Source organism: Anomaloglossus baeobatrachus, chromosome 9 (genome assembly GCF_048569485.1).
Source record: "Anomaloglossus baeobatrachus isolate aAnoBae1 chromosome 9, aAnoBae1.hap1, whole genome shotgun sequence".
In the NCBI taxonomy this organism is placed as follows: domain Eukaryota; kingdom Metazoa; phylum Chordata; class Amphibia; order Anura; family Aromobatidae; genus Anomaloglossus; species Anomaloglossus baeobatrachus.
Genome location: NC_134361.1, coordinates 162,642,600 through 162,662,850, shown reverse-complemented (window position 1 = coordinate 162,662,850; position 20,251 = coordinate 162,642,600). Strand labels below are relative to the sequence as shown.

The following is a 20,251-nucleotide window of genomic DNA, read 5'->3' as shown; positions in this document are numbered from 1 at the left end:
AGACAAACCCACGCCTACAGAAGACATTTTGTCACCCAAGCCAACCCTTGAAAAGGCTGCTTTGCAGAGCAAAAACAAGAAGAATGATGCGTTTTGCAGCCGCCGCCCACTGCAATGAATCTGAATAACTCCTCCTTTTGGGCACAAGCAACTCCCCTCCCCCTTGCAGTCTTTCCAATTCATGATACAAAAAGGACAGACAGGACAGGACAGGTCGCCTGACTTCCCGTCACTGCCACCCTTTGCCATCCTTACCCGTAGAAAGCCCTTTCATCATCCCCAAACCCTAATCTTTTCCCTTTCCTTCCCAGCCCCCAAACCCTGCCCTCTGTACCCTTCTCACCACCCGCATCCCTTCTCCTGTCATCCCCCTACCACCCGGAAAAAAAACGGCTTGCCCCCTCCTGCCACTAGCCCACCCTCCCACCCAAAGAACAAGTTGTGCTGTGCAGCTTGTTTTCTAGGCAGCAGCGCTATTGTGATGTCAGCGGGGGCATTGTGACAAGCCGCCAGTGTTCCGTCTCTTCATGTTGTGCACAGTTCAAACGGAAAATACATCAACAGGCAGACTACAGAAAAGCTTACTAACAAAGGTTAGAGGGGGGCTTTCTCAGAGGGCTTTTTACAGTTTGTCTATTCCCAATTAGCCGTTTAAGTATACTTAATGAAAGTAGTAATTCTTTCATAGGCCGCCCCATTCTTAGTATTTGACGTTCCTTATATTGCGGTATCAGGCTTCGCAGCAGGTTGCAAACATTCATCACCCATGACTGTCCCCAATTGGGTTCAGAAGCTAAATGTCTATCATGACCTCTCTTTTAGACTGTCCAAGAGCAAGCAAACTCTTCCTCCAGGAGGGGGAGCCAACAGATCACTAAAGACATCATCATTGCTCAAAGAAAACACCAAAAACCAATGCATGATAGGAATAAACAGGTAACTTTATTTGGAGTGGAAGCAGAGAGATCGCACCAGATGCCAATTCTAGATCTTCTCACACCTGTGGTCACTGCAGCAGAAGCTGAATCCACTTTGTCCAAAAGGGATCTATTCCATTCAATTGCAAATGATCTAGATAAGACGGAGAACAAGATACTGCACGGGACATAGCCGAGTTGGTCAGGTTGAGTGGTGATGAGTTTGCTATTTGGATGAATAAAGCAAGTAAAAAGTGTGAAAGATAAAAAAAAGGAGGAAGTGTGAAAAGTGAATGGGCCAAATTGAGGTGCATATGAAGTTGTATGCTTTCTTTCAATTCACTAATCGGGCTAATATGAATCAGGTGAATTGAGTTCTGCTTTTGGAAACTGGGTTAAGAAGGGGTGCACCGGTCCTGGAGGTACTACAATACCAGGTCAATGCGTGGAGTGGACAGAGCAAGCTCTTTTTCCATCTCCCTGTTCTAAAAATCCATTTAATATATGGTCCCCAGATAGGGGACGTATCAGATATTAAACTGATAAGAACAGATTTTTTTTTTTTTTTTTTTAAAACCATTCAGGTTAGTTAAAAACAACAATATCAAGTTTACAACTTTGCTGTTTATCCAAACTCATCACAATGGTTATATTCTTTTTTTAATTTTCCAAAAAGTATTGCAGTACATATCCAAAGAAAGTATCACAAAAAAACAGAAAATACTGAAAAACAAAGAATTTACCTCGTATTGATACTTCACCAAATAATGCCACTTTAAAACCTTCCATATGCCTTCAGCGTCCAATCCACCACCACCTCTACTCTTATCCCATTGGTAAATAACATAAAGTCTGGAAAGAATTAATCTTACACAGTCGTTAATAGGAACCACCTTCCTTTTAAAAAGTCCCAAATTTCTGACATCCCATAAGCTTTCCATCACACAAGCCATGATAAGCCACAAAATCCTCTCTTTAACACTCCCACACGCACCAATGCCAAACATAGCCACCCTCCAATTAATATGGTTCACACCAGCCAGCCCCTTACACAGGCCTCCTACACATTTCCACACACTATAGGCGTAATCACAGTCCCACATGACATGTCTCACGGTCTCACGGGCACCACATCCCTCCCGTGGGCACACATCCGTTCTAATCAGGTCCCTTCTCTTCTGCACATCTCTCACAGGTAATATATCATGCAATGCCAACCACACAACATCCCTCTGCTTATTAGACATACCCGGTGTACTCAGTTTCTTCCATGCATCTGACACATCATTCCCTCTCAAATCATTAATATTACATTCTACCTCATTCGCTCTCATCCTTTTCATCACTCTCTTCGCTGCTCTGAACTCACTCATAGGTACAGCCAGCAAATCATTTTTTCTAATAAACCTCTCAATCATGTCGTACCAGACTGGACACTTGAACGACACAGGCACGCGCGCATCCCTTTTTACCCAACACAAGCCATACAGCATCCAGCCTGCCATATACCTCACCATGTAGGCCCCTTTATTGTTCTTTCCCATTAGGATTACTACCGTCTTAATATAATGAAGACTAAGAAATATTTCAATATTTGGAAAGTTTAAACCCCCATAATGACAGGCCTTGTATAAATGCTCTCTTTTTAATTTTTCCATTTTGCTCCCCCAAAAAAAGGTAAAAATCAGTTTCTCTACTCTTTTTATCTTTTTATATGGGGATGGGAAGACCCCAGAGATATAAAGGAGAATCGGCAGCACCACGGCCTTAATAATCAAAACTTTACCATTCAATGTCAGATCACGCATTCTCCAGAAATTCAGTTTCCTCTCAATCCGCAATCCACATTCTTCCCAACTCTCCGTACCTCTCAGATCATCATTAAACAACACACCCAGAACTTTGATTGGACCATCCACACTTGTCACTCCGTCCATCTTAACACTACTATCACCAAAACACTTAAAACAACATTTATTCCAGTTGACTTTAAAAGCAGACGCGCCACAGAAGAAATCCAACAACAGCTTTACTCTAGTCATAGACGCAATACTCTCACTCACTATCACTACATCATCCATATAGCCAAGCACCTTCACATTCTTACCGCCACTACCAAGTATTAACATCCCTCTTATCAGTTTCTCACGCCTGATCATACATAACAAAGGCTCAATCACACTGACAAATAAAACAGGGGACATTGGACACCCCTGACGGACACCTGACTTGATCTGTACTTTCCCACTCAAACATCCATTCACTAAGAATTCACTTGTCACACCACCATACAGACATCTCACACCATCCAAGAACTTCTTAGGAAAACCCATACTATTCAAGACCTCAAACATAAAAACATGCGACACCCTATCAAACGCTTTCTCAAAATCAAGAGCCAACAACATGCACTTCTGCTTTCTAGTCTTACAGTCACCAATAACATCCCTCAACAACAACAAGTTATCACTGATGCTCCTTCCAGGCACAGCACACACTTGATCATCCTTTACAACCTTCCCAAGCACTTCACGCATACGATTAGCTAATAGTTTACTGAAAACCTTATAATCAGAATTCAGAAGCGTAATAGGCCTCCAATTCCCCAATTTACTCTTTTCCCCCTTCTTATGGATAAGTACCACTACCCCTTCTTTCATAGAGTCACACAGCATACCAGTTTCCCACATATACTTACATATCTCCGTCAGATCCGTGCCCATACACTCCCATGCTTTCACATATAGTTCAATTGGCAAGCCATCCTTTCCAGGAGTTTTATTCTTTTGTGCACTAAACACAACCTTTCTCACTTCATCCAGAACCACCTCATCACACAAATCCTCACACTCATCTTTGCCTAGTCTACACTCCATGCTAGCCAACACTTCAGTCATTAGACCAGAATCAATCCACTTCTCTCCATACAGTCTGCTGTAAAAGGCTTTCACCTCGTCAATCACACTTTCACCAGTCACAGGAACATCATTCTCATCCACAATCACATCCATATCTACTTTCTTCCCATTCATTTTTTTAAAGAAATATCTGGTACATTTCTCATTCTTATCCAAATGTTCAACTTTCGTCCTATAGATAATTTCCTTACCCTTTTTCTCAATCAGACATTTCAACTCATTTTTTGCCTCCACCAACGAATCACTTACATCAATCCCAGACCTACTACACTTTTGTAACCAATCAATCCGAGTATTCACATCTTTAAATTTATTACGATACATGGTAGCTTTTTTGTAGCCCCATTTCCTGAAAAAAGTTTTAATCTCCCCTTTAACCTAATCCCACCACTCTAACACACTTGCAAACCTGTTTTTGTAGTACCCCCATCTTCGGTACTCTTCTTTAAACTCTTTCATCACTTTTGCATCCTCTAGCAATCTCACATTTAACTTCCATACAGCACCCCTCTTTACAGGTCCACCATCCCCTCTGAACACACCCTTCAAACATTCGTGGTCCGAAAAAGGAACCGCACACTGTTCAAACCTTACACACTCAATATTTTTAGAAAAAAACATACGGTCAATCCGTGATTCTATACCTCCTCTGTCCGCCTTGTACGTAGGTGGTGGTGGATTGCCCAGCTTTACAACAGCGGCATCTGAGAAAGAAAAATCAGAAATGATATGTAACAGCTTTTTCACGGTTACATCCATATTACCTTCCGTCGTACAATTAAAATCCCCAACAAAAATAGTAGGCATTTTTCCTGGCAAAAATAAACCAACTTTCTCTAACAGAGCTAAACGATCTTCTTTTCTCGTAGGACAATATACATTAACAATCCTAACCCGCCACCCTCTATAGTTAATAATTGCAATGATACATCTCCCCACCTCCACTACTGTATAACTATCAAAAGAAAAGTCCTTGTTACCCAACAGAATCCCCACACCATCATTTTTATTTACAGACGAACCAGACCAAATGTGTTGTCCATGAGGCCAATCTTGATCCATAGGATCATCAAACAGTCCGCACTCCTGCAAACAAAAGATATCTGCACCTATTTTAGAAACATATTTGAGGATAGTAGCTCTTCTTCCTCTGGATTTAATTTGTCTCACATTCAAGGATAGGACATTACATGTAGTTTTGGGAGCCATGTTCTTACTAGTTTAACCAGGTAACCGTAAGCTGGCCATCTTCGCCTCAACCTTCTCCTTCTGGAGGCTGGCAGGGAGACACAAAGCAATGTCTGCAACCTCCCCAAAAAAATCATCAACTCCAGGTGAAAAGCTAATGTCAGGGTAGACCCGATCACTCAAAGGGCTTGCACTTGCAGTACTGACAGTGCTCCACCCCTTGTCTGCAAGCTTTAATTTCTTAGCAGCCATAAACTCCCCCTCCTCCGATGACCTGGCTGCAGCTGAAGCAGAAAAATCCCCCTGCCCAGCTGGACTACCATCTTTGCTCACCACAGACTTTGTTGTACCCCATGACAGCGCAGGGGACTTGCTCAAATCCTCCTCGATTTCCCCCTCACCACAGGCAGCAGAGTGACAAGGGAGATCAGCTTCCAGCTCGGAGACCTCCATTCCTTGATCAGGTGGACATGGAGAGACTGCAGGAGCTTTATCCAAATCCTGAGCAGTAGTAACAGGGAGAAGAACAGTATCATTAGCAGAAACAGCAACAGGGAGACTAGCAGCTGGTGCAGCCTTAACAGGAGCTACAGGGGCCGCTGCGACCACCTGAGCGTATAGCCTGGTCTTAGTGCGGTTCCTGCAGTCCCGATAGGCATGCCCGACTTCTCCACAAGCATTGCAAACAATGGGGTTGCTGCAATCCCTAGCCATGTGCCCCACCTGGTTACATTTCCTACAGGTTGCTTCATAAGGACACTTATCCTGAGTGTGACCAAAAACATTACATTTCCGGCAAAAATAAGGGGCATCTGGATAGAACAGGTAACCAGAATCTTTCCCAATATGAAAAGTAGAGGGAGGGTGGCGGAAACCCCCAGGGCCCTGAGGGTCCACCCCAAAACGCACAAAATATTTATGCTTGCCTGTCCAGAGTCGCTCCTTGTTGGTTATTTTGTGTGAGTACTAAACATAGCTGCAATGCTTCATCAGGAAGTCTGTGATTTCTGCCACATTAACAAAAGGGTTGTGCATAAACACCACTAAAGGAACATCGCCCTTAGAATAAAGCAGGGTAAAGTCAAGTCCACTCAGCAAAGAGTTAGTAGTATTCATTAACAAGGACCGATAAAGATTCTGGCAAGCGCCAATATGGGAAAGGACAAGCACATACCGTCCACTGCGTCTGAACTCCTGAAGACAAACGATCTCATTCTTCTTCACATCCAGGATGTCATATAGAACTTTGTTCACCAAGTATTCCAGATGGAAATGCTGCAACTTTTCCTCTGCGACATCAATACGGAAACCAAAACGGACCCGGGTATCCCCGGTCCCAGCAAAACGGACGGTGGCGCCCATCTTCAAAACACCTCCTGGATCACCAAGGGTTAACAGCCTCGCTCACTACCCCCAATAGCAGCATGTAGCCATTTAAGCTACAAGGCCAAGGGTAGCAATTGAGGACCTCCTGCTAAGACACACGATCCTAGCCAAAAGGCGTCGCCTTCTCGTTTCCTGCTCACTACCCCCAATAGCAGCATGTAGCCATTTAAGCTACAAGGCCAAGGGTAGCAATTGGGAACCTTCTGGCAAGACACTTGATCTTAGCCAAAAGGCCGAGAAGCGATAACCAGAATTGGTTTGGGCCTCGAGTGGCACCCTGGCCTATGCCGGACACATCTTAGGGAGAGAGAGCGAGGGGAGACAAACCCACGCCTACAGAAGACATTTTGTCACCCAAGCCAACCCTTGAAAAGGCTGCTTTGCAGAGCAAAAACAAGAAGAATGGTGCGTTTTGCAGCCGCCGCCCACTGCAATGAATCTGAATAACTCCTCCTTTTGGGCACAAGCAACTCCCCTCCCCCTTGCAGTCTTTCCAATTCATGATACAAAAAGGACAGACAGGACAGGACAGGTCGCCTGACTTCCCGTCACTGCCACCCTTTGCCATCCTTACCCGTAGAAAGCCCTTTCATCATCCCCAAACCCTAATCTTTTCCCTTTCCTTCCCAGCCCCCAAACCCTGCCCTCTGTACCCTTCTCACCACCCGCATCCCTTCTCCTGTCATCCCCCTACCACCCGGAAAAAAAACGGCTTGCCCCCTCCTGCCACTAGCCCACTGTTACGGTTGCTGCGAGCACTGGAGACTATGTCCAGATTTCTTGCTACTGCACATGTGCGAGCGCTGGAGACTAAGTCCAGATTTCTTGCTACTGCACATGTGCGAGCGCTGGAGACTAAGTCCAGATTTTTTGCTACTGCACATGTGCGAGCGCTGGAGACTAAGTCCTATCTTGGAGCCATTGCACATGTGCGGGTGACATCATCGCTGACACGAGGTCACATGTCTCTGACACCTTCTATGCCGATTGGTCGCTGGTCATGTGCTTGTGACGCCTTGCTCGGTGATAGGCCAGCATGACGTCACTCTTGTCGTTCTGGCAGCCGATTGGCTCTGGTGTCCTCCATCTTGGATGAGGCACAGAGTCTATATAAGACCCTGACACACGCCGCATGGCGCTCAGTCCTCTTGGTTCATGCATGAGGGTAGACGCCCTGTGCACGTTCCTCTAGGCATTCCTCTGTCTATGCAAGGTGAGCGCTACCGGCAGGGTAGCGTTCTTATACCTTACAGCTTCGGCTGCTGTCCGTATCCTTACCTCTTAGGGGAGCGGACATAGGCAGGTGCCTGAGGCACATGGTCTGGCTGGGCCTTGTGATTCGACTCGTAGGTGGACGTTGCCGCTAGGGTAACGTTCCTTATACTGCGTCTGGCAGTTGTTCGTATCCTCGCACACTAGGGGAGCGAACAGAGGTAGGAGCTTTGTGCGGCTTACGCTGCTGTTCGTCTCTTTTGCACCACTAGAAGAGCGGACCTAGGCAGGTGCCATATCTAGTGGTTCGTGTCCTCGCACACTAGTGGAGCGAACGCAGGTAGGAGCTTTGTGCGGCTTACGCTGCTGTTCGTCTCTTTTGCACCACTAGAAGAGCGGACCTAGGTAGGTGCCATTTCGCACACATTGCCTTTGTCTCTGTGATTATTAACAGAGATCATTCCACACACCCTCCAAGTAAGGGAGGAATTGCTTTACTTACTTATTATATCCTTCTGTGAGTTAACAGAGGTATTGCACTCTGCCATAGTCTGCAGCAGAGTCTTTGCACGGTGGACCCTGACTGTCTGATACTCCTTTAAGTTATTATCAGACAGCCCCCCGTAACACCCACCCTCCCACCCAAAGAACAAGTTGTGCTGTGCAGCTTGTTTTCTAGGCAGCAGCGCTATTGTGATGTCAGCGGGGGCATTGTGACAAGCCGCCAGTGTTCCGTCTCTTCATGTTGTGCACAGTTCAAACGGAAAAAACATCAACAGGCAGACTACAGAAAAGCTTACTAACAAAGGTTAGAGGGGGGCTTTCTCAGAGGGCTTTTTACAGTTTGTCTATTCCCAATTAGCCGTTTAAGTATACTTAATGAAAGTAGTAATTCTTTCATAGGCCGCCCCATTCTTAGTATTTGACGTTCCTTATATTGCGGTATCAGGCTTCGCAGCAGGTTGCAAACATTCATCACCCATGACTGTCCCCAATTGGGTTCAGAAGCTAAATGTCTATCATGACCTCTCTTTTAGACTGTCCAAGAGCAAGCAAACTCTTCCTCCAGGAGGGGGAGCCAACAGATCACTAAAGACATCATCATTGCTCAAAGAAAACACCAAAAACCAATGCATGATAGGAATAAACAGGTAACTTTATTTGGAGTGGAAGCAGAGAGATCGCACCAGATGCCAATTCTAGATCTTCTCACACCTGTGGTCACTGCAGCAGAAGCTGAATCCACTTTGTCCAAAAGGGATCTATTCTATTCAATTGCAAATGATCTAGATAAGACGGAGAACAAGATACTGCACGGGACATAGCCGAGTTGGTCAGGTTGAGTGGTGATGAGTTTGCTATTTGGATGAATAAAGCAAGTAAAAAGTGTGAAAGATAAAAAAAAAGGAGGAAGTGTGAAAAGTGAATGGGCCAAATTGAGGTGCATATGAAGTTGTATGCTTTCTTTCAATTCACTAATCGGGCTAATATGAATCAGGTGATTTGAGTTCTGCTTTTGGAAACTGGGTTAAGAAGGGGTGCACCGGTCCTGGAGGTACTGCAATACCAGGTCAATGCGTGGAGTGGACAGAGCAAGCTCTTTTTCCATCTCCCTGTTCTAAAAATCCATTTAATATATGGTCCCCAGATAGGGGACGTATCAGATATTAAACTGATAAGAACAGATTTTTTTTTTTTTTTTTTTTTTTTGAAGGATGAGTTTGAAAATAATAAAGTGACCGCCTCTCGTTGCCCATGTAACTGTCCGGCACAAGAGAGCTATGACATCCTACGATGCACACTTCCCCAAGGCCTGCAGTTGTGCAATATTCTGGCACCTTTCAGCACCAACCAAGGTAGTACCCTCCCAAACTACACTTGATCTTAGCCAAAAGGCCGAGAAGCGATAACCAGAATTGGTTTGGGCCTCGAGTGGCACCCTGGCCTATGCCGGACACATCTTAGGGAGAGAGAGCGAGGGGAGACAAACCCACGCCTACAGAAGACATTTTGTCACCCAAGCCAACCCTTGAAAAGGCTGCTTTGCAGAGCAAAAACAAGAAGAATGGTGCGTTTTGCAGCCGCCGCCCACTGCAATGAATCTGAATAACTCCTCCTTTTGGGCACAAGCAACTCCCCTCCCCCTTGCAGTCTTTCTGTTACGGTTGCTGCGAGCACTGGAGACTATGTCCAGATTTCTTGCTACTGCACATGTGCGAGCGCTGGAGACTAAGTCCAGATTTCTTGCTACTGCACATGTGCGAGCGCTGGAGACTAAGTCCAGATTTCTTGCTACTGCACATGTGCCAGCGCTGGAGACTAAGTCCAGATTTCTTGCTACTGCACATGTGCGAGCGCCGGAGACTAAGTCCAATCTTGGAGCCATTGCACATGTGCGGGTGACATCATCGCTGACACGAGGTCACATGTCTCTGACACCTTCTATGCCGATTGGTCGCTGGTCATGTGCTTGTGACGTCTTGCTCGGTGATAGGCCAGCATGACGTCACTCCTGTCGTTCTGGCAGCGGATTGGCTCTGGTGTCCTCCATCTTGGATGAGGCACAGAGTCTATATAAGACCCTGACACACGCCGCATGGTGCTCAGTCCTCTTGGTTCATGCATATGAGTAGACGCTCTGTGCGCGTTCCTCTAGGCATTCCTCTGTCTATGCTAGGTGAGCGCTACCGGCAGGGTAGCGTTCTTATACCTTACAGCTTCGGCTGCTGTCCGTATCCTTACCTCTTAGGGGAGCGGACATAGGCAGGTGCCTGAGGCACATGGTCTGGCTGGGCCTTGTGATTCTACTCATAGGTGGACGTTGCCGCTAGGGTAACGTTCCTTATACTGCGTCTGGCAGTTGTTCGTATCCTCGCACACTAGGGGAGCGAACAGAGGTAGGAGCTTTGTGCGGCTTACGCTGCTGTTCGTCTCTTTTGCACCACTAGAAGAGCGGACCTAGGCAGGTGCCATATCTAGTGGTTCGTGTCCTCGCACACTAGTGGAGCGAACGCAGGTAGGAGCTTTGTGCGGCTTACGCTGCTGTTCGTCTCTTTTGCACCACTAGAAGAGCGGACCTAGGTAGGTGCCATTTCGCACACATTGCCTTTGTCTCTGTGATTATTAACAGAGATCATTCCACACACCCTCCAAGTAAGGGAGGAATTGCTTTACTTACTTATTATATTTACTTACTTATTATATCCTTCTGTGAGTTAACAGAGGTATTGCACTCTGCCATAGTCTGCAGCAAAGTCTTTGCACGGTGGACCCTGACTGTCTGATACTCCTTTCGGTTATTATCAGACAGCCCCCCGTAACATTAGGACTGAGCCAAGGGTCTGGCAGTTATGGCAGAATATCAGCAGTTACACCGTTACATACAAGTACTTGAGTCACGGCTCAAGAGTATAGAGGATAAACCTCAGACCATGGTGACATCTGCACATGATCCTCGACTTGCTCTGCCAAACAGATATTCTGGCGATGCCAGATCATGTCGTGGTTTCATTAGTCAGTGTCAGATACACCTAGAGGTCAACTCTTCTCGCTTCTCTACGGAGAGGTCCAGAGTAGGCTTTATCATCTCCTTACTTCAGGACAAAGCCTTAGAATGGGCGACTCCCCTATGGGAGCGCTCTGATGTGGTTACTCTGAGACATCAAGACTTTCTTGATGCTCTTAAGGCGGTATTCATGGGTCCGCAGGTTACCCATGATGCGGCCCTGAGACTGTTAGATCTATCTCAGGGTTCGTTATCCACTAGTTCTTATGCCATTGCTTTTAGAACTCTGGTGGCAGAACTAGATTGGCCAGAGAAGGTGTTGATTCCTATCTTCTGGAGAGGGTTGGCAGGCTATGTCAAGGATGCCCTTGCTACTCGTGAGGTCCCTGCTTCTCTGGAGGACTTGATCACAGTAGCAACGAGGATCGATGTACGCCATAAGGAACGTAGACTCGAGGTCTCTTCCTCACGCCCTAAGCATCGGGCTATTCCAGTTGTTGAGGGTCCACTACCATCTTCCTCAGCATCTGAAACATCTCCCACTCCTATGGAGTTAGGTCATACGTTCTCCAGACTACGCAAGTCTGGTCCTCCTATATGTTACGTATGTCGTCAGGCTGGGCACTATGCCAACAAGTGTCCTAGTCGTCAGGGAAACTCCCTGGCCTAGTAACCATTAGAGGGGGGTTACTAGAGACGTCTTCTGCACCCTCTAAGTGTTGTATCCCAGGTCAGCTCTCGTTATCTGAGAATACATGGCCTATTATGGCTTTTGTGGATTCCGGAGCTGACGGGATTTTTGTGTCCTCAGGATTTGTAAAGGGACGCAATATTCCCTCTATCATGTTAGAGGCGCCTATTCCTGTCCGTGTTGTTAATGGAACTATGTTGTCTGACTCCATTACATTGAGGACAGTTCCCTTGCGCCTTTCCCTGTCTCAGGGTCACATAGAGGAGATTTCTTTTCTTGTTTTGCCTGAGGGTATAGACGACGTCCTTCTGGGTCTTCCATGGCTTCGGACTCATGCTCCTCACATTGACTGGGAGTCTGACAGCATTATTAGTTGGGGTTCGAAATGTCAGTCCCGATGTCTTCCCTTACCACCTAAGGTCGTTGCGGTTGCATCAACTGATCTCTCTCCCATACCTACACCCTATTTGGATTTCGCTGACGTGTTCTCCAAACAGGGTGCTGAGGTTCTTCCACCCCATAGGCCGTATGACTGTGCCATAGACCTTATCCCAGGTTCGGTTCCACCTAAAGGCAGGGTTTACCCCCTGTCGATACCTGAGTCGGAGGCCATGTCGACCTATATAAGAGAGAGTTTAGAGAAGGGGTTCATTCGTAAGTCTGTCTCTCCCGCGGGAGCTGGGTTTTTCTTTGTTCGGAAGAAAGAGGGTGATTTGCGTCCCTGCATAGATTACAGGGGTCTCAACGCAATCACAATAAAGAACAAATACCCATTACCTTTAATTTCGGAGCTCTTTGACAGACTGAGAGGAGCTCAAGTTTTTACGAAGTTGGATCTGCGGGGTGCGTATAACTTGGTACGAATTCGAAAGGGTGACGAATGGAAGACCGCTTTTAACACCCGAGACGGTCACTATGAATACCTCGTCATGCCTTTTGGGTTATGTAATGCACCCGCAGTATTTCAGGACTTCGTAAACGATGTGTTCAGGGATTTACTGTTATCCTCAGTAGTGGTGTATCTAGACGACATCCTGATTTTTTCTCCTGATCTGGAGACTCATCGTCAGGATGTCGTTCGTGTCCTTTCCCGTTTAAGGGAGCACTCATTGTTTGCTAAACTCGAGAAATGTGTATTCGAGCAGTCCTCATTGCCTTTTTTGGGTTACATTATCTCACAAGAGGGTCTGGCTATGGATCCTGCGAAGCTCTCTGCTGTCCTGCAATGGTCCGAACCTCATTCCTTGAAGGCGGTGCAACGCTTCTTAGGATTCATAAATTATTACAGGCAGTTCATACCCCATTTTTCTACTTTGGTGGCCCCTTTGGTGGCCTTGACTAAGAAAGGTGCTAATCCCAAAGCCTGGTCTACTGAGACATCTCAGGCTTTTGAGGCAGTAAAAAGACACTTTTCAACTGCTCCCGTTCTTCAAAGACCCGATGAGAATAAGCCCTTCCTCTTAGAGGTTGATGCCTCTTCAGTGGGTGCTGGTGCGGTCTTGTATCAAAAGAACGGTGCAGGTAGAAAAAGGCCGTGTTTCTTCTTTGCTAAAACCTTTTCACCGGCAGAGAGAAACTATACCATTGGGGATAGGGAACTGCTCGCCCTGAGATTAGCCTTGGAGGAGTGGCGTCACTTGCTGGAAGGAGCGAAACATCCTTTCCAGGTCTATACAGACCATAAGAATCTGACGTACTTACAAACCGCTCAGCGTCTGAATCCTCGCCAAGCCCGCTGGTCCTTGTTTTTCTCCCGCTTTCACTTCTCCATCAACTATCTGTCTGGGAGTAAGAATAACAAGGCAGACGCCCTGTCTCGCTCTATGCTTTCTACCCAGGAAGAGATTGACGAACCTCGTCTTATCCTTCCCTCCAGGGTTTTTCATACGCTCTCCCCTGTGACGTTAGACCAAATCCCACCGGGCAAGACCTTTGTTCCGCCTGATCGACAGAATGATATACTGTCATGGGCCCACACCTCAAAGGTGGGTGGGCATTTTGGTATTAGGCGGACACGAGAGTTACTGGAGAGGTGGTATTGGTGGCCACACTTAGCCAGCCACGTCAAGAGATATGTCGGTTCCTGCTACTCGTGTGCTCGCAACCGTCCATTACGGCAGAGACCGGCTGGGCTCTTGCATCCTTTACCAGTGCCAGATAGACCATGGGAGGTGGTAGGCATGGACTTTGTGGGTGATCTTCCATGTTCACAGGGACATAGATTTGTGTGGGTCATTACGGACCATTTCTCCCAGATGGTTCATCTCGTACCGTTATCGAGAATCCCATCTTCCAGGGTACTAGCCAAACTATTCCTCAAGCATGTCTTTAGGCTTCACGGGATGCCAGATCGTATCATTTGTGATAGAGGCCCGCAATTTACTTCCCGTTTCTGGCGAGATCTTTGTAGCCTTCTGCAAATTGAGTTGAATCTCTCTTCGGCATACCATCCGGAGACTAATGGTTTGGTTGAACGTACCAATCAATCTATGATTATATACCTTCGACACTTTGTTGCTGAGAACCACGATAACTGGTCCTCCCTCCTACCCTGGGCAGAATTTGCCCTTAACAATTCGCTGGCTGAGGCCACTGGGCAGACACCGTTCGTACTCAATAATGGGCAACACCCTAGGGTACCGGTACCGTTTCCCGCTGCTGCACCTCCTCCTCTTGTGGCCGACTGGGCAACTAATGCCAGAGAGGTTTGGGATCGGACTCAAGAGTCGATCCAAGCAGCTAAGGACCGTATGAAGACGGTGTCCGATCGGTTTCGTCGCCCGGCTCCTGTCTTTTCTCCAGGGGACTTTGTGTGGCTCTCTGCAAAACACGTGAGACTTAGAGTGAGCTCTGTCAAATTTGCTCCTCGCTTCCTGGGTCCTTATGAGGTTCTTCGACAGGTAAATCCTGTAGTCTATCAATTGAAGTTACCTGTCCATCTTAGGATTCATGACAAATTTCATGTCTCACTGCTAAAGCCGGCTATTTTACCTCACGCTCGTGAAGTGCACTCTCCTGCCTCTGATTCCTCTCGCTCTAGCTATGAGGTCCGAGCCATAGTTGGTTCTAAGATGGTTAGAGGGCGCAGGTTCTTCTTGATAGATTGGGAGGGCTATGGCCCGGAACATCGCTCTTGGGAGCCTGAGGAGGCTGTCCATGCTCCCGACTTAGTTGCCGATTACCTGCGTCGCCGGGAGGGGGGCCCTTGAGGGGGAGGTACTGTTACGGTTGCTGCGAGCACTGGAGACTATGTCCAGATTTCTTGCTACTGCACATGTGCGAGCGCTGGAGACTAAGTCCAGATTTCTTGCTACTGCACATGTGCGAGCGCTGGAGACTAAGTCCAGATTTCTTGCTACTGCACATGTGCGAGCGCTGGAGACTAAGTCCAGATTTCTTGCTACTGCACATGTGCGAGCGCCGGAGACTAAGTCCAATCTTGGAGCCATTGCACATGTGCGGGTGACATCATCGCTGACACGAGGTCACATGTCTCTGACACCTTCTATGCCGATTGGTCGCTGGTCATGTGCTTGTGACGTCTTGCTCGGTGATAGGCCAGCATGACGTCACTCCTGTCGTTCTGGCAGCGGATTGGCTCTGGTGTCCTCCATCTTGGATGAGGCACAGAGTCTATATAAGACCCTGACACACGCCGCATGGTGCTCAGTCCTCTTGGTTCATGCATATGAGTAGACGCTCTGTGCGCGTTCCTCTAGGCATTCCTCTGTCTATGCTAGGTGAGCGCTACCGGCAGGGTAGCGTTCTTATACCTTACAGCTTCGGCTGCTGTCCGTATCCTTACCTCTTAGGGGAGCGGACATAGGCAGGTGCCTGAGGCACATGGTCTGGCTGGGCCTTGTGATTCTACTCATAGGTGGACGTTGCCGCTAGGGTAACGTTCCTTATACTGCGTCTGGCAGTTGTTCGTATCCTCGCACACTAGGGGAGCGAACAGAGGTAGGAGCTTTGTGCGGCTTACGCTGCTGTTCGTCTCTTTTGCACCACTAGAAGAGCGGACCTAGGCAGGTGCCATATCTAGTGGTTCGTGTCCTCGCACACTAGTGGAGCGAACGCAGGTAGGAGCTTTGTGCGGCTTACGCTGCTGTTCGTCTCTTTTGCACCACTAGAAGAGCGGACCTAGGTAGGTGCCATTTCGCACACATTGCCTTTGTCTCTGTGATTATTAACAGAGATCATTCCACACACCCTCCAAGTAAGGGAGGAATTGCTTTACTTACTTATTATATTTACTTACTTATTATATCCTTCTGTGAGTTAACAGAGGTATTGCACTCTGCCATAGTCTGCAGCAAAGTCTTTGCACGGTGGACCCTGACTGTCTGATACTCCTTTCGGTTATTATCAGACAGCCCCCCGTAACACTTTCCAATTCATGATACAAAAAGGACAGACAGGACAGGACAGGTCGCCTGACTTCCCGTCACTGCCACCCTTTGCCATCCTTACCCGTAGAAAGCCCTTTCATCATCCCCAAACCCTAATCTTTTCCCTTTCCTTCCCAGCCCCCAAACCCTGCCCTCTGTACCCTTCTCACCACCCGCATCCCTTCTCCTGTCATCCCCCTACCACCCGGAAAAAAAACGGCTTGCCCCCTCCTGCCACTAGCCCACCCTCCCACCCAAAGAACAAGTTGTGCTGTGCAGCTTGTTTTCTAGGCAGCAGCGCTATTGTGATGTCAGCGGGGGCATTGTGACAAGCCGCCAGTGTTCCGTCTCTTCATGTTGTGCACAGTTCAAACGGAAAATACATCAACAGGCAGACTACAGAAAAGCTTACTAACAAAGGTTAGAGGGGGGCTTTCTCAGAGGGCTTTTTACAGTTTGTCTATTCCCAATTAGCCGTTTAAGTATACTTAATGAAAGTAGTAATTCTTTCATAGGCCGCCCCATTCTTAGTATTTGACGTTCCTTATATTGCGGTATCAGGCTTCGCAGCAGGTTGCAAACATTCATCACCCATGACTGTCCCCAATTGGGTTCAGAAGCTAAATGTCTATCATGACCTCTCTTTTAGACTGTCCAAGAGCAAGCAAACTCTTCCTCCAGGAGGGGGAGCCAACAGATCACTAAAGACATCATCATTGCTCAAAGAAAACACCAAAAACCAATGCATGATAGGAATAAACAGGTAACTTTATTTGGAGTGGAAGCAGAGAGATCGCACCAGATGCCAATTCTAGATCTTCTCACACCTGTGGTCACTGCAGCAGAAGCTGAATCCACTTTGTCCAAAAGGGATCTATTCCATTCAATTGCAAATGATCTAGATAAGACGGAGAACAAGATACTGCACGGGACATAGCCGAGTTGGTCAGGTTGAGTGGTGATGAGTTTGCTATTTGGATGAATAAAGCAAGTAAAAAGTGTGAAAGATAAAAAAAAGGAGGAAGTGTGAAAAGTGAATGGGCCAAATTGAGGTGCATATGAAGTTGTATGCTTTCTTTCAATTCACTAATCGGGCTAATATGAATCAGGTGAATTGAGTTCTGCTTTTGGAAACTGGGTTAAGAAGGGGTGCACCGTTCCTGGAGGTACTGCAATACCAGGTCAATGCGTGGAGTGGACAGAGCAAGCTCTTTTTCCATCTCCCTGTTCTAAAAATCCATTTAATATATGGTCCCCAGATAGGGGACGTATCAGATATTAAACTGATAAGAACAGATTTTTTTTTTTTTTTTGAAGGATGAGTTTGAAAATAATAAAGTGACCGCCTCTCGTTGCCCATGTAACTGTCCGGCACAAGAGAGCTATGACATCCTACGATGCACACTCCCCCAAGGCCTGCAGTTGTGCAATATTCTGGCACCTTTCAGCACCAACCAAGGTAGTACCCTCCCAAACTACACTTGATCTTAGCCAAAAGGCCGAGAAGCGATAACCAGAATTGGTTTGGGCCTCGAGTGGCACCCTGGCCTATGCCGGACACATCTTAGGGAGAGAGAGCGAGGGGAGACAAACCCACGCCTACAGAAGACATTTTGTCACCCAAGCCAACCCTTGAAAAGGCTGCTTTGCAGAGCAAAAACAAGAAGAATGGTGCGTTTTGCAGCCACCGCCCACTGCAATGAATCTGAATAACTCCTCCTTTTGGGCACAAGCAACTCCCCTCCCCCTTGCAGTCTTTCCAATTCATGATACAAAAAGGACAGACAGGACAGGACAGGTCGCCTGACTTCCCGTCACTGCCACCCTTTGCCATCCTTACCCGTAGAAAGCCCTTTCATCATCCCCAAACCCTAATCTTTTCCCTTTCCTTCCCAGCCCCCAAACCCTGCCCTCTGTACCCTTCTCACCACCCGCATCCCTTCTCCTGTCATCCCCCTACCACCCGGAAAAAAAACGGCTTGCCCCCTCCTGCCACTAGCCCACCCTCCCACCCAAAGAACAAGTTGTGCTGTGCAGCTTGTTTTCTAGGCAGCAGCGCTATTGTGATGTCAGCGGGGGCATTGTGACAAGCCGCCAGTGTTCCGTCTCTTCATGTTGTGCACAGTTCAAACGGAAAATACATCAACAGGCAGACTACAGAAAAGCTTACTAACAAAGGTTAGAGGGGGGCTTTCTCAGAGGGCTTTTTACAGTTTGTCTATTCCCAATTAGCCGTTTAAGTATACTTAATGAAAGTAGTAATTCTTTCATAGGCCGCCCCATTCTTAGTATTTGACGTTCCTTATATTGCGGTATCAGGCTTCGCAGCAGGTTGCAAACATTCATCACCCATGACTGTCCCCAATTGGGTTCAGAAGCTAAATGTCTATCATGACCTCTCTTTTAGACTGTCCAAGAGCAAGCAAACTCTTCCTCCAGGAGGGGGAGCCAACAGATCACTAAAGACATCATCATTGCTCAAAGAAAACACCAAAAACCAATGCATGATAGGAATAAACAGGTAACTTTTTTTGGAGTGGAAGCAGAGAGATCGCACCAGATGCCAATTCTAGATCTTCTCACACCTGTGGTCACTGCAGCAGAAGCTGAATCCACTTTGTCCAAAAGGGATCTATTCCATTCAATTGCAAATGATCTAGATAAGACGGAGAACAAGATACTGCACGGGACATAGCCGAGTTGGTCAGGTTGAGTGGTGATGAGTTTGCTATTTGGATGAATAAAGCAAGTAAAAAGTGTGAAAGATAAAAAAAAGGAGGAAGTGTGAAAAGTGAATGGGCCAAATTGAGGTGCATATGAAGTTGTATGCTTTCTTTCAATTCACTAATCGGGCTAATATGAATCAGGTGAATTGAGTTCTGCTTTTGGAAACTGGGTTAAGAAGGGGTGCACCGGTCCTGGAGGTACTGCAATACCAGGTCAATGCGTGGAGTGGACAGAGCAAGCTCTTTTTCCATCTCCCTGTTCTAAAAATCCATTTAATATATGGTCCCCAGATAGGGGACGTATCAGATATTAAACTGATAAGAACAGATTTTTTGATTTAATGAAGCTTTCCAAAGCACCACAAAAAATGCATGACCGAAGTCACACCAAAAACAGTGCAAAGGCTAGGATTCGTGTGGACCCCACCGTGAGGAGAGGGTCCCCAAAAATCAACCCCGTCCCTCCGAGCCAGAAGGCCACAGCAAGGGTCAGGGATCTTCGGTGCTCCCCCAAGCCGAAGCCTGGTTGAGCCTTGTCGTTGCTCCCAGCGTCCACCCAGGCATCTTACCCAAGTGGAGTAGAGAGCTACTAGTTGTTGGTTTCGCAGCCGAAACTGCCCGGACCGTCAACCGGTGTTGGTTTCTCAGCCCAAGGCTAACCGGACCTCCAACCGGGTGTTGGTTTCTCAGCCGAAGCTGACCCAGACCTCCAACCGGGTGTTGGTTTCTCAGCCGAAGCTGACCCGGACCTCCAACCGGGTGTTAGTTTCTCAGCCCAAAGCTGACCAGACCTCCGACCGGGATTATAAAAATTTCCCTTCCTAGCCAGAAGGCCGGGATGGGGTAATATGCTCAAAAAGTATGAAAAGGCAAGGTACGGTGTGCTACAGAGCCCAAGGCTTGCCGGGGTCCCAAGCCAGCAAGCTCAGACTCACTCCAGGGTCGTCAGTCCTGGGGCACGTTGTACCATAGCCCCCCATCCTTAGTCAGTCTAATAGCCTCGATCCTGGTAGGGCCATGTTTTCCACTAGATGAATATACTATCCACCCAGAGTACTAGCAAGCGCAACCTTCCAGTGTGCATTGTATCATTGTACTAAGGTGGCCTGGAGCTTAAACCACCTCTTCGAACAACACTACACTTGATCTTAGCCAAAAGGCCGAGAAGCGATAACTAGAATTGGTTTGGGCCTCGAGTGGCACCCTGGCCTATGCCGGACACATCTTAGGGAGAGAGAGCGAGGGGAGACAAACCCACGCCTACAGAAGACATTTTGTCACCCAAGCCAACCCTTGAAAAGGCTGCTTTGCAGAGCAAAA

At 47.3% G+C, this 20,251-nt stretch overlaps 3 non-coding genes and 1 pseudogene across 3 annotated transcripts; all 4 read right to left on the bottom strand.

Annotated features, from left to right (window-relative positions):
• Positions 1 to 1,317: 1,317 nt before the first annotated feature.
• LOC142253497 (U2 spliceosomal RNA) lies at positions 1,318 to 1,520 on the bottom strand (annotated as a pseudogene).
• A 7,634-nt stretch (positions 1,521 to 9,154) lies between these two features.
• On the bottom strand, positions 9,155 to 9,353 carry LOC142253475 (U2 spliceosomal RNA). The gene has a single exon (XR_012726764.1). It is a non-coding gene; the product is annotated as a U2 spliceosomal RNA (small nuclear RNA).
• A 7,996-nt stretch (positions 9,354 to 17,349) lies between these two features.
• On the bottom strand, positions 17,350 to 17,540 carry LOC142253407 (U2 spliceosomal RNA). The gene has a single exon (XR_012726692.1). It is a non-coding gene; the product is annotated as a U2 spliceosomal RNA (small nuclear RNA).
• Positions 17,541 to 19,107: 1,567 nt separating this feature from the next.
• Positions 19,108 to 19,301, bottom strand: LOC142253158 (U2 spliceosomal RNA). Its single transcript, XR_012726475.1, has one exon. It is a non-coding gene; the product is annotated as a U2 spliceosomal RNA (small nuclear RNA).
• Positions 19,302 to 20,251: the final 950 nt, after the last annotated feature.